Below are 18,620 nucleotides of genomic sequence, written 5' to 3'. Positions count from 1 at the left end.
GCCTCTACATCCTTACATTTGCCATTTGTCCTCTAGCCATTTTGCGCTTCCTGTCGATCTCATTTTTGAGACGTTTGTATTCCTGATGACCTCAGAAGTTAAGTCCCACAGCGGCCGACCAAGAGCCACTGCTTGCAGTTGGTTCCGGAAGGAATTGTTCCACGTCTGGAATGACTCCATACGGTATGCAGTCAGAGTGCACATTCGCTTTCTTCCCCTCAAAATGGTTCAAATGGCTCTGAGCACTATGGGACTTAACATCTGAGGTCATCAGTCCCCTAGAACGTAGAACTACTTAAACCTAACTAACCTAAGGACAGCACACACATCCATGCCCGAGGCAGGATTCGAACCTGCAACCGTAGCGGTCGCGCAGTTCCAGACTGTAGCGCCTAGAACCCCTCGGCCACACCAGCCGGCTTTCTTCCCCTCATTCCCAGCCATCTTCCTAAGGACATATGTAGTAATCGATATGCCGTTTCCAGGACTGCTGCACTTAGCAACGGATGTCTCTGTGTGTGTGATGGACAGTGTAAATGCCACCTGCCAACGCCGTTTACTGTTGCAAGATGTGCCATTAACTGTCCATTACCGCCGCACAGACGTCACATGCGTGGTGTAGTGAGCTGGAGGCGGGTAACCGCCCTTGGCGGCATACCTCGATGTGACGCGGCGTGGGCAGGCGGGGGGGCTGTCCCGTGACGTCAGATCGCAGGCGCAACCGAGGCCGACTTGTGTGACCGGCTCGCCTGGGAATTCCGCGCTGGAGCCGCTGGAAAACTCCTCGTCCCTAGGTAGTGGTCCTGGACTCCAGGTCGCACAGTGACCTCTGTGGCCAGCTACAGCCTCGCGAACTCGTCGTCGCGCGGCCACACAGCATACACGTGAACTTAGTGCTGAGCAGAAAAAATTAGTAATGGGAATTCCAATCCTACAACACGGCATTTCACCATAAAATGTGGATTTTCACGATCTTAAATGTTACAATTGAACTTTCTGGCAGATGAGAAGTGCGTACCGGACTGGGATTCGAACGCTGGTCCTTAGCCTTTCGTAGTGAAGTGCTCTATCGACTAGCAATCCAAGCACGACCCACGGCCCGCCCTCACAGATTTACTTCCGCCAGTACCTGTGAGGGAGTGTTGTGAGTCGATCTCGGATATGTCACTTGGCAGAGCACTTACCCACGAAAGACGAAGGTCCTAGATTCGAGTCCCGGTGCGATACACCTATTTTATCTACCAAATAGTTACAAATCAGCGTACACTCCGCTGCAGGGTGAAAACTCATTATGAAAAGTTACTGTTATTGAATTTTTCGGGCTTTTATACTGTGGTGGAATGCATTTTCTTGATGAATCCAACATTTCGTTTCGTGATCGCTGAAACATCTTCGGGGAGAGCAGGAATGGGGAGGGGCGTTTATGGGGAAGAGGTCACGGCTTCAGTTCACTGCAGTGTGTGGTTTCTGATTCACGTGAAATTTCATGGTGAGGCAGAACACAACTTGTGCTTGAGATCACACGATTTTGAAGTACGAGCGCAGCTGGTGCCTTACTGTTCGTCGTCCACTCACCACTGGTCATACATTTAAGGCAAAACCTTGTTGATGGCGCCAACTTCCTCTGTATCTCTCCATCTTTAGCATTCCGTTATAACTGTCGCATCTCATCTCACTGTTCGGACCATGGAATTTACAGACCTATATCTTGATTTCTCCCCCGAGTTTTTTCGTCGGAAACCATTATTTAAAATATCATTACGGCAAATTCGGTATCTATTTAATTCTGACATTTACTTATGTATGATATTAATATAATTTTCGTCGTAAAATTGTTTTAGTTTACTACCATTACTTTTTTTTGCGTTCAGTATGATGCTGTGACCCTCCTCCATATCAATAAATCTACTGCTTGTATCTTTTCTTCCTTTGCTGTTTCCCCAAATTCCACGACTAAAAAGCGCAGCTTACAGCTCCCTAATTATCGAGCTGACATACTAATTCTGATTTCTGTTTTGATGAGTTTATTTATTAATGAGTTAATTTCCCTTCTGATGGTTTTTTAGTCAACGTTATTCTTTTTAAAACGTCGATTAGGTTTCTGTTATCACAAGCTATTCTTCTACTCATGAGAACACAAATAAAGTTAGCTTGTCACGTGGCGGAATGTCGTCATACGTTGCCTAGTTGATGGCATGACTGGCGGGTGCAGGATGGTCGACACATCCCTTGTCAGTGCAGTTAATCGCTGCCAAACTACGTACTGCTTTCCGACGGATAGGATGTTCATAGAATACTCTGTATCTGAAGCCGTGCAGCCATGGAGCGCTGCACGTGCTACTGCATGAAGGGTGTAGCGCAGATACGTCGACTCGGTGAAAACTACCGCCGCCCAAAAGTACGTGCCTTGGTGATTGTTGACTGTCGTATGGTATAACAGCGGATAAACGAGCCACACACAGTTTATCAGATCATTTCTCAATTCAGTGATGAACAGCAACCGATTATTAGTTACACCTTCTAGGACTATTTCCTCGGTGTGCAATACAGAATACATCGTCCCACACGTCACACGACAGAGGAATTAACGCTCCGTCAGTTGGTGTTTAAAGCACGAAAAAGATGATTTTCGCTGATGGTAGGGTACAACTACATTAAACTCTACATGAGGTGAAGTGTCCTGTTTGCTAACAGCGCAAAGTTCAGGCTGATGGTTTAGAAATGTTTACATGTTATGAAACAAGTACTATGATACGCTTGGCATCATGTCTCACAGGCGAGAGATAACAGGAACTAACTGTACAACCATGTTCTTTCGTTTGTTCGCCTAAAGTGTCCTGCAAACAGCCTGTATCTTCAGTATGACAATGAATTACATTTATACCCCGCAGGCCACCTTAGGGTGTATGGCGGAGGGTACTTTGTATAGCACTGTAACCTTCCAACCAGACTCCCTTCCTCCACCATACCGTGTTCCAGTTACGTTTGGTGCTCGGAAAGAAAGACTATTGGTAAGCCCCTTTGTGAACTCGAATCTTTCCAATATTGCCTTGTGAACTGTACAGAAAGCAGTATTTTGGGTGACTATTCTAGACGTGCGTCCTACTCCCGGAAGCGATGATGATTATGACATATCTATTTACACAATATGTTACTTTTATTCATGTTGAGGGTCAACTAGAAATCCCATCACCATTCGTAAATTTTCTGAATTGCGACTTCTTTTTTGTATTACAGTGGCCCATCCGACGTCATTCACTACGTCATCTATGTATATTGTGAACAGTATTGGTCCTGTAGCAGTTCCTTGGGGTACTCCAGGAATTACTTTTACATTCGGATTTCTCTCCATTAAGAATGACGTGTGTTCTGTCGCTCCCGAATTGAACCAAGATAGTGTGGGGAACACTCTGCAGAGATGAGCGTAATCCTCAGGAACCCCATTCCCGTCCTCACACCAGGCCATCTCACCCCACTTGAATACAAGAGAGCACAATTGAGATTTCATCAAGATATATGGAACCAACATCTCGAAATCTCCGAGAGTTGTACATGACGTCTGAGCCATCGTGGCTTAGAATGGCTCTCCAAAGCTTTCGTAGATACCATGTCACTATCGTCATCAGGCCGTCGTCAATAAGTATCACACGAAAATCTGATTATTCGTAATTGTAATTTCTAGGATACTGTGCATATACACCTGAAACTGTCATCATTTCAAAGAAACGAGTTTACATTTTTGACTCATGCTTATGAGCAGTTTCCTCAAGTTCAGATGAATCTTGCAGATTGATTACACATCGACTATCGTATTGTATGCTTGAAGATGGAGCCTTATGTTTCCAAGATACTTCGCAATTAAATTGCAATCAACTGGAAATAGAAATGTGTAGTATTCGTTATCCACCGGTAAAATTCATTTATACCAGCCATTATCCAACGACTGAATGAACAGGAAGACAAATAAAAATGGTACCAAGCACATATTACCGTGCATGGTTTCTGTAGTTGCGGATGTATAGTTCGGTTCTACCTTGAGGTAGTTATCGACTATTCAGTGATATGCATATTGGTACTGGATAGCTGTGATATGCGTATTGCCGCTGGATATCTTCGAAAATGAGATTACCAATTGAAAGATTTGAGGCTCATTGCCAGTTTGGGAGCTAACGCAATACTGACTTCAGGATAATCCTCGATTCACTTTGGAGAATGCTTGGACAGTTGTTTACAACAGCGCACGATCCTTTCATGCAGTGAACGAAAATACATAGTATCCTGATTATAATATCAATGAATTACAAGTGGTATTGGTCAGCTCATACAAATACCTTTAAACTAAGCTAAAAAACTCCTCCCGAACAGGCCATGAAGGCCCAACGGTACCGACCGGCCGCCGTGTCACTGAACGCAGATATGTGGTCAGCACACCGTTCTCCCGGCTGTATGTCAATTTCCGAGACCGGAGCCGCTACTTCTCAATCAAGTAGCTCCTCAGTTTGCCTCACAAGAGCTCAGGGCACCCCGTTTGCCAACAGCGCCCGGCAGACTAGTTGGTCACCCATGAAAGTGCTAGCCCAGCCCGAGAGCGCTTAACTTCGGTGATCTGATGGGAACGGGTACTACTACTGTGGCAAGGCAGTTGGCATATAAATACCTCAGTGTGTCAATTTACAGAGATGTGAAATGCAACGGTCATATAGTCTCAAACGGATTGTAGACGGCCGTTCATTGGTGGAATAGTAGGGAATTGGAATCATACAAAAAAAGACTTTATGCGAAACATAGCTAGAAAATTGTTCAAATGCGTGGGACCCGTGCGAAATAGGACTGACAGCAGATATTGAACGGATACAAATGAGGCTAACACGAACGGCCACAGGTTTGTTCACCCTATCGGAGAGTGCCACAAAGACGCTGAAAGAACTGAACCGGCAGTCGCCAACTACCCCGTGGAAACGTACTATGTGAATTTAGTGTGTCATCCACTATCACTGTAATAATTTTATTATTTTGATACGTAGTGATTACTTCGGTTGTCATTCGCAGCTTAGATTTCTTTCCATATGACATAGCAGAAGCCGACCTTATAACTTTACTTCTGCATATTTTGATAATTTTGCAGTTATGTCTGCAGATTTCTATAAATAACAAAATATCATACAGAAATTTCTTGTTTATCTGTTTGTGGAAATTGCACCAAGTTGTAAACCAGTTCCTACAAAAGTACACTTGTGCAAGTGAGCGTAAAAAGATAACTTTTTACCTTCTGTTTTAATACATACTTTGCAATAATTTTAGAAAAGGTGTTTAGGGATCTTTTATTGACACGTAACAGGAATCACGCTGCAATTAAAATAAATAAATAAATTTGACACGAAGTACAGTAATACACGAGCGACACCTGTCGGCAGCATTTGTCAAATTTGCCGGCCAGTACCTGCCACCACCTGCAGCCCAGCGGTGCCCCGGCTGCAATGAAGTGCACTGTAGTGTGTGATACAGGATACGGGCGTTAGGCGTGGTTTTAATCTTGACTTGCCGGCGCATCGCGCATCTCGTCCCTCCCATACTAGGCAATGTTTTACATACAATACTTGTACCGCTGGTGTAGGAGAGGAATGTTGTAACACGGATTAGCAATTAAAACGCACGTGCCATTGTATACTTAATTTTATCTCTGTATAATTTCACATTGTACGAATGAATTCACAGATCTGAAGATGGTAGCAATGATTAACCGAAGCCGGTAATCGACAATGAAGATCACAAACGATCTTCGATAAGAAGTTCTCCTTGTCTCAAGTACTTAGAAAGTTTCTAGAACCAACTTTAAGCGATGAATCTGGGAATATATCACAACACCTAATGTATCGCTCCCATAGGATCGCGAAGACACTAATTCAGAAAATGGCGCTGAGCACTATGGGACTTAACATCTATGGTAATCAGTTCCCTAGAACTTAGAACTACTTAAACCTAACTAACCTAAGGACATCATACAACACCCAGTCATTACGAGGCAGGGAAAATCCCTGACCCCGCCGGGAATCGAACCCGGGAAGAAGATATTAATCAAGCACTGAGACATTTAAGTAATAATTCTTCGGGTGTTCAATACATGAGTGGACCGGGAAAAGTCGCAACTGGTACAGGGGAACGTACCGTCAGACATGCAATTCACAGTGGTTTTCAGGGAATGGATGCAGATGTAGATAACGTGTCAGACTCAGCTATCGCTCCGTTCTGTAGTAATGCCGACATTAAGGATAGCAAAACTACAGTCCTATAGAATTGTGTAGAAGAATAGAACACAACGTGTGCTATAAGACACTGTTCTCACGTCGCCTTTCAGCAAGACACTCGTCAGCGAATAACTCTTGTTTACTTCGTTATCAGCGAACTTCACATTTGACGTGCAACACTGCGCTGTCACTTTTGCAGCGGCGTGCTGTGTCTCTCTTCCGCACCTGATGGCCCGCTCGTGGCCTGACGCAACCTACCTGTAGGTAACGCAGCTGGCGTCGGCGGGAGCGAACACTTGCTGCGAGGCGATGGGTTCCTGCAGCGACGACTGCGGGCGCGCGACTGACAGTGCCGGCGTCTGCGCCGCGGAGTCCGCCTCTGCAAGGTGAGCCACTTGCCCTCGCGCAGCGCCGCCCTCGTGCTCGCAGAACGTCACCCACAGCCGAGCGGCTCTGTACGCCGTGTCTACCGAGCTGACGTCTATCGGCTGGGCTTCACGCACCGTCCTTGCCAATTGCCGTCATTTCAGAATCACTGAGATATTTGGGAAAGCCACCCGTGACAAAACTACACTACTGGCCATTAAAATTGCTACACCACGAAGATGACATGCTACCGACGCCTAATTTAACCGACAGGAAGAAGATGCTGTGATATGCAAATGATTGGCTTTTCAGAGCATTCACACTAGGTTGGCGCCGGTGGCGACACCTACAACGTACTGTCATGAGGAAAGTTTCCAACCGACTTTTCATACACAAACAGCAGTTGACCGGCGTTGCCTGGTGAAACGTTGTTGTGATGCCTCGTGTAAGGAGGAGAAATGCGTACCATCGCGTTTCCGACTTTGATAAAGGTCGGATTGTAGCCTATTGCTATTGCGGTTTATCGTATCGCGACATTGCTGCTCGCATTGGTCGAGATCCAATGACTGTTAGCAGAATATGGAATCGGTGGATTCAGGAGGGTAATACGGAACGCCGTGCTGAATCCCAACGGCCTCGTAACATTAGCAGTCGACATGACAGGCATCTTATCTGCATGGCTGTAACGAATCGTGCTGCCACGTCTCGATCCCTGAGTCAACAGATGGGGACGTTTGCAAGACAACAACCATCTGCACGAGCAGTTCGACGACGTTCGCAGAAGCATGGACTGTCAGCTCGGAGACCATGGCTGCGGTTACCCTTGACGCTGCATCACAGACAGGAGCACCTGCGATGGTGTACTCGACGACGAACCTGAGTGCACAAATGGCAAAACGTCATTTTTTCGGATGAATCGACGTTCTGTTTACAGCATCATGATGGTCGCATCCGTATTTGGCGACATCGCGGTGAACGCACATTGGAAGCGTGTATTTGTCATCGCCATACTGGCGTATCACCAGGCGTGATGGTATGGGGTGCCATTGGTTACACGTCTCGGTCACCTCTTGTGCGCACTGACGGCACTTCGAACAGTGGACGTTACATTTCAGATGTGTTACGACCCGTGGCTCTACCCTTCATTCGATCCCTGCGAAACCCTACATTTCAGCAGGATAATGCACGAACGCATGTTGCAGGTCCTGTACGGGCTTTCCTGGATACAGAAAATGTTGGACTGCTGCCCTGGACAGCACATTCATCAGATCTCTCACCAATTAAATACGTCTGGTCAATGGTGGCCGAGCAACTGGCTCGTCACAATACGCCAGTCACTACTTTTGATGAACTGTGATATCGTGTTGAAGCTGCATGGGCAGCTGTACCTGAACACGCCGTCCAAGCTCTGTTTGACTCAATGCCCAGGCGTATCAAGGTCGTTATTAGGGCCAGAGGTGGTTGTTCTGGGAACTGATTTCTCGGGATCTACTCACCCAAATTGCATGAAAATGTAATCAAACGTCAGTTCTAGTATAATATATCTGTCCAATGAATACCAGTTTATCATCTGCGTTTCTTCTTGGTGTAGCAATTTTAATTGCCAGTAGCGTATTTCACCTGGTGCGCAATATACACTCCTGGAAATTGAAATAAGAACACCGTGAATTCATTGTCCCAAGAAGGGGAAACTTTATTGACACATTCCTGGGGTCAGATACATCACATGATCACACTGACAGAACCACAGGCACATAGACACAGGCAACAGAGCATGCACAATGTCGGCACTAGTACAGTGTATATCCACCATTCGCAGCAATGCAGGCTGCTATTCTCCCATGGAGACGATCCTAGAGATGCTGGATGTAGTCCTGTGGAACGGCTTGCCATGCCATTTCCACCTGGCGCCTCAGTTGGATCAGCGTTCGTGCTGGACTTGCAGACCGCGTGAGACGACGCTTCATCCAGTCCCAAACATGCTCAATGGGGGACAGATCCGGAGATCTTGCTGGCCAGGGTAGTTGACTTACACCTTCTAGAGCACGTTGGGTGGCACGGGATACATGCGGACGTGCGTTGTCCTGTTGGAACAGCAAGTTCCCTTGCCGGTCTAGGAATGGTAGAACGATGGGTTCGATGACGGTTTGGATGTACCGTGCACTATTCAGTGTCCCCTCGACGATCACCAGTGGTGTACGGCCAGTGTAGGAGATCGCTCCCCACACCATGATGCCGGGTGTTGGCCCTGTGTGCCTCGGTCGTATGCAGTCCTGATTGTGGCGCTCACCTGCACGGCGCCAAACACGCATACGACCATCATTGGCACCAAGGCAGAAGCGACTCTCATCGCTGAAGACGACACGTCTCCATTCGTCCCTCCATTCACGCCTGTCGCGACACCACTGGAGGCGGGCTGCACGATGTTGGGGCGTGAGCGGAAGACGGCCTAACGGTGTGCGGGACCGTAGCCCAGCTTCATGGAGACGGTCGCGAATGGTCCTCGCCGATACCCCAGGAGCAACAGTGTCCCTAATTTGCTGGGAAGTGGCGGTGCGGTCCCCTACGGCACTGTGTAGGATCCTACGGTCTTGGCGTGCATCCGTGCGTCGCTGCGGTCCGGTCCCAGGTCGACGGGCACGTGCACCTTCCGCCGACCACTGGCGACAACATCGATGTACTGTGGAGACCTCACGCCCCACGTGTTGAGCAATTCGGCGGTACGTCCACCCGGCCTCCCGCATGCCCACTATACGCCCTCACTCAAAGTCCGTCAACTGCACATACGGTTCACGTCCACGCTGTCGCGGCATGCTACCAGTGTTAAAGACTGCGATGGAGCTCCGTATGCCACGGCAAACTGGCTGACACTGACGGCGGCGGTGCACAAATGCTGCGCAGCTAGCGCCATTCGACGGCCAACACTGCGGTTCCTGGTGTGTCCGCTGTGCCGTGCGTGTGATCATTGCTTGTACAACCCTCTCGCAGTGTCCGGAGCAAGTATGGTGGGTCTGACACACCGGTGTCAATGTGTTCTTTTTTCCATTTCCAGGAGTGTATATGAGACAGGTGAAATATCTTTAGACTTCAAGAAAAATGAAGTAAACCTGATTACAAAGAACATAGTTGCTGACAGGTGCCAAAACTGCCGAAGCATCACTTTAATGACTCATGGTCATCAAATACTACTGTGAAGAGTCAAAGGAACTGATACACCTAATATCATGTAGGGCACCAGCGAGCACCCAGAAGTACAGTAACACGACTTGGCATGGACTCGACTAATGTGAGAAGTAGTGCTGGAGAAATTGACACCATGACTCTTGCAGGGATGTCCATAAACCTGTAAGAGTACGAGGAGGTGGAGATCTCTACTGAACAGCATGTTGCAAGGCATTCCAGATATGCTCAATAATGTTCATGTCTGGGGAGTTTCGGGCCCAGCGATAGTGTTTAAACTCAGAAGAGTCTTCCTGAAGCCACTCTGTAGCAATTCTGGACGTATGGGGTGTCGCATTGCCCTGCTGAAGTCCGTCGTAATGCACAATGGTCATGAATGGATGCAGGTGATCAGACAGGATGCTTACGTACGTCTCGCCTGTCAGAGTCACACAACACTCCAACTGCACCATTAGAGAGCCTCCACCAGCTTGAACTGTGTCCTGCTGACATGCAGGGTCCATGGATTCATGAGGTTGTCTCCATGCCCGTACACGTCCATCCGCTCGATACAATTTGAAATGAGACTCGTCCGACCCTGCAATATATTTCCAGTCGTCAACAGTCCATTGTCGGTGTTGACGGGCCCAGGCAAGGCGCAAAGCTTTGTTGTAGAAATAATTCAAACGCCGAGATCGCTTAAATACTGTTTACTGGATAACCGGTTTCAACACACTAAAGGTTCCATCATCGGATCTGAATGTAGATTAACATTTATAAACCATTAGGATATAACGATACATGAGGAAGACCAGCTGATATAAAATGACTGTCATAAAAAATAAAAATGTTCATTTCCATAAGATATGTACAACCGAAGTCACAAGATAAAACTGTTTGGTACATGACCGCTGCTCGACAGTATTTAAGCGATCTTGGCGTTTGAATATTTCTACAACAGAATGAACGCCCCACTACGCACTATGTGTTCACTGCAGAGTAAATCTTTGTTTCGTGTAGTTATCAAAGGTAGACCAGTGGGCCTTCGGTTCCGAAAGTCCAAATCGATGACGTTTCGTTGAATGATTCGCACGCTGGCACTTGTTGATTGTCCACTCGTGAAATAGTCGTAAGAAAAAATCCCCACTTCATCGCTATCTCGGAGATTCACTTAAATCTTGCTAACCTGCCATCGCAGCAGCAGTAAGGGATCTAACAACCGCGCCAGACACTTGTCTTACATAGCCGTCGCCGACCGCAGTGCCGTATTCTGCCTCTTTACATATCTCTGTGTTTCAATACGATGCCTATACCAGTTTCTTTGGCGCTTCGGTATATTTCACCTGATACGCTAGATATATGAAACAGGCGAAATACCTTCAGACTCTAAGAAGAATGCAGTAAATCTAATTACAAAGAACATAGTTGGTGACAGATGCGAATACTACCGCATCACTTTAATGACGCATGGTCATCAAATACTATATCGACTTATACACATAAGAATCGAAAAACCGGTAGAAGCCTAATTCGGGGAATAACAGTTTGGTTTACAGAGTAATGTAGCAATACATGTACATGTACATGTACATGACTACTCTGCAATTCACAATTAAGTGTCTGGCAAAGGCTTAATCGAACTACCTACAAGCTATCTCTCTTGTGTTCCACTCTCCGACAGCGCGCGGGAAAACCGAACACTTAATTCTTTCCGCGTGAGCTCTGATTTCTCTTGTTTTATTACAATGATCATTCTCTCCTACGTAGATGGGCGTCAAGAAAATATTTTCTCATTCCGAGGAGTAACCTGCTGTTTGGAATTTCATGAGAAGATCCTGTCGCAACGAAAACGCCTTTATTTTTGCACGCCAATCCGCGTATCATTTCAGTGGCACTCTCTCCCCTATTTCGCTATAATACAAAATAAGCTTTCCTTCTTTGAACTTTTTCGATGTCCTCCGTCAATTCTATCCGATGCGGATCCCACACCGCGCAACAATAGCAGAGGGCGGACAAGCGTAGCGTAGGCAGTCTATTTAGTAGACCTGTTCCATCTTCTAAGTGTTCTGCCAATAAAACACAGTCTTTGGTTTGCTTTCCCCACAGCATTATCCGTGCGATCGTTCCAGTTAAGTTATTCGTAATTGTAATCACTAAGTACTGATTTGAATTCACAGTCTTTAGACTTGTGGCATTTATCAATGACCCGAAATCTAACGGACTCCTTTTAGTACTCATGTGATAACTTCATACTTTTCGTTATTTAGAATCAGTTGCCAATTTTCGCAGCATACAGATGTCTCGTCTGAATCATTTTGCAATTGGTGTTCATCATCTGATGAGATTATACGCGATACAATAGCGAACCGACTACGTATTTTAGAAGATACATTGAAGGAAGGCAAGTTTACAATAACAGCATTTGTTGATTTAAAGAAATCCTACGAACTATTTTAGAAGATTGATTGAACGAAGGAAAAAAATACGTTTACAGCATTTACAAATTTAGTAACAGCTTTTGACAATCTTGGCTGGAATACACTCTTTGAAATTCTGAAGGTAGCAGGGACGAAATACTGCGAGTGATTATCTACAACTCCTAAGAACCAAATTGAAGCTGGAAGATCCGAATCTGTACATTGAACAAGCAGTATAAGAAACGGAGGAGAAATTGAATAGGAAAGTTTAATGCAGAGAGAAGAATAAAATCCTCAAGATTTACCGATGACATTGTAATTCTCACTATTTTGAGGAGACGATGATTTACAACTTGTAAAAATTGTTGAAAAATCATGGTTGCACACAGTTGCATTGATAAATTTTAATCAGTTTCAGTCATAAACAGATCATCTTTGGGTGTACTGTGATATCGTAATCAGATGTGTGAAATCTATAGCCACTATAATCAAGCATCATGTTACAAACCAACATCTCCACTCAACTATAAATCAGGAGCTCCTAACTTGTAGTTGAATGGGGATGTAACATGATGTTTCACAGTGGTTATGGATTGTCACACACTGATTACGATGTCAAAATGCACCTGAAGATTGTCTGTATATGACAGAAAGTGATAGTGTAATACATTGATTAATACAGCTGTGTGCAACCAAGGTTTTTCAAGAATTCAAATTCTGTCGGAAACGATGTAATATTGGAAGATTACTTGTACGGAATGGATAATGTCTTGAAAAGACGCTATAAGATGTACATCAACAAAAATAGTACAAGGATAATGGAATGGAGCCCAATTAAATCACCCAATACGGAGGGAATTAGATTGGGAAATGAAAAACTGAGAGTAGAAGATAAGTTTCGATACTTGGGCAGCAAAGTAGCCGACAATGATAAAGCAAAGAGAATATAACACGAAAATTGGCAATACCATGAAAAGCATTTTCTGAAAAGGGAAATTTCTTAACGTTGAATATGAAATTGAGAGTTAGAAAACCTTTACTGAAGGTGCAGTGTTTGTGCAGAGTGCAGCCTTGTACGGAAATCAAACGTGAACACAGTTCAAAAAGAAGAGAACATAAGCTTTTGAAGCGTGATGCTACATAGCAATACTGAAGGTTAGATGGGTGGATCGCATAACTAATGAGGAGAAACGTTATGGAACTGAGAGAAAAGATTTTTGTTGCACAACTTGACTAGAAGAAAGGATCGGTTGATTAGACACGACCAGAGGCATCAAGGAATCGTGAATTTTGCAATGAGGGAAAGTCTGTATATACATGTCTGTGATTGGAGGGAGAGGGGGGGGGGGAAGGGTAATAATTTTAGAGAGACCAATGTTTGTTTGTAGTATACAAGTTCAAACGGATGTAGGTTTCGGTTGTTATACACTGATGAAGAGGTTTGCGCAGCATTCAGCCAATATTCCGACCGAAGATCACAACACGAATATCATTTCATTTCGCGGAGCGAGATGGCTCGGTGATGGTACACCCAAGAGGATATCCAGTGAGCGCAGAAGAAAAGTTTGATCTTCGCAAACAGAATTCGCATGCTGCCTCGAAACGCAGACAGTCGTATCAATTCAGTAACAGCTTGAAGAAAGCCTAACATGTAATAGATACTGACTGCTAGCAAGCGTACCCAGAGGCATTTGCCTTAAAATCTCAAAACAAAACTGTTTCGCAGTGTCCTGCTATTCTCCTCGCAATGAAATGAGAGGGGTCTCTGGTTTCTAAAAGCTTCAACTATCGTTGTACTTTCAGTTTCTCGTATAACCAGCCAGTGTTAAAAGCAGATAAATGTCAATGTAGAACGTTTCGCATATATGTGAAAATTATCTGCCCGATAGTAAAAAAAATTGTACAAATAAACTTACTCTCTGAATTAAATACACTGTAATGATAGGTTTTGTACTAAAACGCTACCCCAGAATCTAGTATCAGTTGCAGCTTAGGGGAAATGAAATTCGGTTTCAGTATTTTACGTAATCACTGACGGAATTCAAAAATTTAAAAAGTTATCATAATTTACTCATTAAGAGATACAATCTTAGGTTAAAAGTTTTACACAATAAAAAAATATTACGGTTAGAAACGACGTGTTTGTCTTGATGCAGTGTAACTGACATTTTGAATTATACAGACTTCGTTCATCCAGAACTTGAGAATGAGAGGACTTAGCGACTTCCAATAAAGATTACATATAATTTCAAACTTACCGAAACTTTTTCTCGCAGACACCTCCATAAAATAATGAAAGGAAAAGGGTTAATCGCTTACTACATTTTCTATGTTCATACAGTCAACTTTTAGTGTAAAGCATGACGTTTTCATTTATTATTTCTTTACCACTAATTCTCTTCACAATACACTTTGCGTACAGTATCTGTATACATCACTTAACGTACCTGCAAAATTATATAATTGTACAACAGGTACTTCAGGTGACATGACGTTATAAACGAGATACATAAAAAAATTGCTTTTGTTTAAATTGGGGAGCAAATTACCCATACTATATTCATCCAGTGTTTTATATGACAAGACTTGCGACTTCCAACAAACTTTAAGCATAATTTCAAACCTTGTCCAAACTTTTTCCTCGCTTACATGCATAACGTCAATTACGTAATACATCAACTCATTTGTCAAGTAATCAGAAGTTTGATGTTTTATACATGGGAGTGGGATTCTTTAAAGAATCGATGTGCACTGGTCTCTTATAAAGTGGCAACTTTAGTACGCTTGGTGATCAGTGACCAGAGTTTTGCACTAATTTTGAGTTTTATTTTGTGAGAAATTGTATTTTGTTTCCTCTATTCTCCTTTCCACGAAACCGATATGAACCCTCTTCACCTCTTCCTCAGCAGATCAGCTTTGGAAAATAGTGTAATATACAAAATCAGTTGTTTTTGTGGCAAATTCCGTATAGCTAGTCTATTGGGGCTATATCCACCTTCTTGAAGGGACACGACAGAAGTTGGAAACTCGCCTCAGTTACATAGTGCAACATAAAAATGAATTCCAACAAAGGAAGGAAGATGAACTACCTTGAAACAATGGAAATTAATAAACATATATCTAGTTGCCTAAGCTTAGAAGTGAATGATGAAAGACAGTTCCCGTACTCGCCACTTCTAACTTCAGGCACTGCTAATGATCCCATCCAGACCACTGTAAATTATCCTCCTATTCACACTTCCAAATTTTCCTTTATTTCAGTTACTATAGTTTAGCTTGCTCTGTTAATAATTAATTTTGCATAATTACAGTTCTTTCACTTACCCATTTAATCTCACTTGCAATATTTACGTGTTAGTAATACTGGAACCGTTAGGTGCAAGATTATCTTGTACAGTCCCTGTAACCTCCCACCCCCCCCCTCCCCATGAAACATATCACCAAAGTCTACTATAATTTATTCAACTTATTTTTCTTCTCAAAACATTATTGTAATTTGTCACAGAGTTCAAAATTTAATGTGTCACACATTTTATTTAAGCTAAGTGGTTTTACATTGCATTTTACTGAAATTATTCATCTCGTTTTAGTCCCAATTTTCCTCTATGAAAGTTAACTGAGATGCTCTGTGGATGCACCTAATTTAAAATCTTTGTTCCCTCAAAAAATTCATGTCCACACATTTGTATCTTTTTACCTGACGATGGCATACCACTCGAAAACCGGTTTGTAAAATATTAATATGGTTCAATGTTACACCAGTATCATGTTTTTTCACTCATAATTGAAAAATAATTCTATCAAGAACGTACGGAACATCCAATTAATAGCTGTTTCATATCTTTAAACACAATTTGTCCATGCCGACTGACTGCACTGCCACCTCACAAAATCCTTGACTTGCACGCACCAGCGCCCCATCCTCAAGAAATTTCCTGTATGCGTCACAACGTTGTCGCAACGCTTGTGTGTCGTATGCATTCCTCTTGCTGGCTATACTTTTCCTCTCTGATGCAGCGAATTTTTTACACTTCCTCTAACTTGTGCATTGGACAGGTCAGACGGTCGGCGGTTTTTCTGTGGAGCGGCTATGCCTCATGTTTTCCTGCCCATGTGCACACGGCGGAAACGGTACCGTCAGAAATGAGCAAACCATGGCTGTGCAGCCGACTAGCTGTTTATCTCACAGAAGTCAGAGGAGCACGTTCATTGCCTCTTCCCTTCCTTGCTCACGTCCGAATGACGTGCAGTTGTTAACGTTTTTTTAGTGACCCTTCGAGCACCTCTCATTTTCTTAATTGCGTGTAATACTATCATAGTAAGGCGAGGGGCGTTCAAAAAGTAATGCAACACATTCTTTCCAGGCCAGTTTCGTTTGAGGAAATACAGAGTTTGTTGTGTCGTAGAATACTCCCACTTCAGCCCCTATTGTCATCGTGGCGCCGGCCATGGTGGCCGAGCGGTTCTAGGTGCTTCAGTTTGGAACCGCGCGCCTGCTACTGTCGCAGGTTCGAATCCTGCCTCGGGCATGGATGTGTGTCATGTCCTTAGGTTAGTTAGGTTTAAGTAGTTCCAAGTTCTGGGGGAATGATGACCTCAGATGTTAAGTCCCATAGTGCTCAGAGCCATTTTTCATCGTGGCAACAAGGTCGCGCAGATCTGTCCGATCTCCCACGTGCCGGCCGGTCGCACGTAGCTGTGACTCCTGTAACGTGCGGACACTCTCATTCGAGGTGATTGACGGATCGCAAAAAGACCTTGATTCTCATCTGGAAGCCTCTTTTGGTACTGCTGGCACACTCGTTCCCCAGTTGTGGTACTCTGAGGTATATGCCCGCTGTGTTCGTCGCCAACTAACAAAAGACCATAAAGAGCAACGAAGGACCATCTGTGCGAAAGTGTTTGCGCATTACGAGGCTGATCGTGACAATTTTTTGTCGAGCATCATCACAGGCGATGAAACATGGGTTCAACACTTCGAACCGGAAACAGAACAGCAAACCACGTAGTGGCGTCATACCACCTCTCCTCCGAAGAAAAAGTTAGAAGCCGCACCCTCAGACTCTAAACTCATGGCGACGCTCTTTTGGGACTCTGAAGGTGTTATTCTGTTTGATGTCCTTCCCCACGATGCAACGAGCAACGATCAACTCTGATGTGTATAGTGCTACTGAATAACCGATTTCGTCACCACAAAAATGCAAACGAACTTCTCCTTCTCGATGACAATGCAAGGCCTTACACAAATGTGTACACCCGAGAGGAGCTAACGAAACTTCATTAGACTGTTCTTCCTCATCCATTCTCAGCCCGGACCTCGTACCTTACGACTTCCGTCCGTCCGTCCGTTTGGCTCAATGAAGGATGCAATCTGCTTCAAGCGGAACGTGGATGACGGGGAGTTTATTGATGCAGCAAGACGTTGGCTTCGACATCGACCAGTAGAATGGTAGCATGCGGGCATATAGGCCCTCACAGTAAGGTGGCGTAATGCCGACGCACTGGATGGAGTTTATGTTGAAAAATAGGGTTTTGTAGCTAAAAGAGTGGGGAATAACGCGGTGTGTTGGAATTTTGAAGAAGAAAAAAAAGGAAACTTCTTTCAGAAGAAAATATTTGCGTTAGTTATTGAACGCCCCTCTTATTATTCGATGTGTGTCCTGATTTGAAACTGAAGCCTACGCTGGCATGTAAAAAGTGGTAAATTAATGTTAATCTAAAGCTACAGTATCACATACTTCGGATACTCAGTCGGCTCTATGACTCTTTTTCTACCTCTTGTTGCTTCTTTCATCTCTGTCAACGATTTATGTGTGTGAATAATTAGAAGTAGCGACGTGATTTGTAGTCCACATTAAATTATAGGTATCGCTACAGCTGGATGTGTAAGTCAGTTGAGAGGTAAGAAGAAAGGAGTATATCACCTCCAACTAGGCCATGTAAAAGCTTTAGTTTTAGAAATGTTTCAAAACGTCTAATAACGCATGAAGATTATCTGAAGAAATTGAACATTGGAGACCTAATGCGCCAGAAAACACACACACAGAAACATGCACATGGAAGATGTGAGCTGGCTGGTGGCATTGTGGGCACGTGACGCGGTAAGGAATGTTCAAGTTTATAAACGAAGTAGAGACGGATGGGGAATCATTCTAGCGACGATACGCATTGGAAAGGGGGACATCTAATGATATAAGCAACTTTGAAAAGGACAGATTTTTACACCCTCGCATTGGGTGGTGGTGGTGGTTAGTGTTTAACGTCCCGTCGACAACGAGGTCATTAGAGACGGAGCGCAAGCTCGGGTTAGGGAAGGATTGGGAAGGAAATCGGCCGTGCCCTTTCAAAGGAACCATCCCGGCATTTGCCTGAAACGATTTAGGAAAATCACGGAAAACCTAAATCAGGATGGCCGGAGACGGGATTGAACCGT

General features: G+C 44.3%; 1 protein-coding gene across 2 annotated transcripts in view; it reads right to left on the bottom strand.

Annotated features, from left to right (window-relative positions):
• The window catches only part of LOC124605828 (ABC transporter G family member 23), a 344,743-nt gene that overhangs the window by 222,440 nt on the left and 103,683 nt on the right, over nt 1–18,620 (bottom strand). The window contains exon 1 of one of the 2 annotated variants that reach the window (XM_047137756.1): nt 6,504–6,619. The exons of the other annotated variant lie outside the window; for it this stretch is intronic. The gene's annotated coding sequence lies outside the window, so the exon portion shown is untranslated. Of the gene's footprint in view, nt 1–6,503; nt 6,620–18,620 lie in introns of those variants that run through there. 2 annotated transcript variants of the gene reach the window in all.

Source organism: Schistocerca americana, chromosome 3 (genome assembly GCF_021461395.2).
Source record: "Schistocerca americana isolate TAMUIC-IGC-003095 chromosome 3, iqSchAmer2.1, whole genome shotgun sequence".
In the NCBI taxonomy this organism is placed as follows: domain Eukaryota; kingdom Metazoa; phylum Arthropoda; class Insecta; order Orthoptera; family Acrididae; genus Schistocerca; species Schistocerca americana.
Note: the sequence above shows the minus strand (reverse complement) of the source record. Positions and strands in the feature narration are given on the sequence as shown.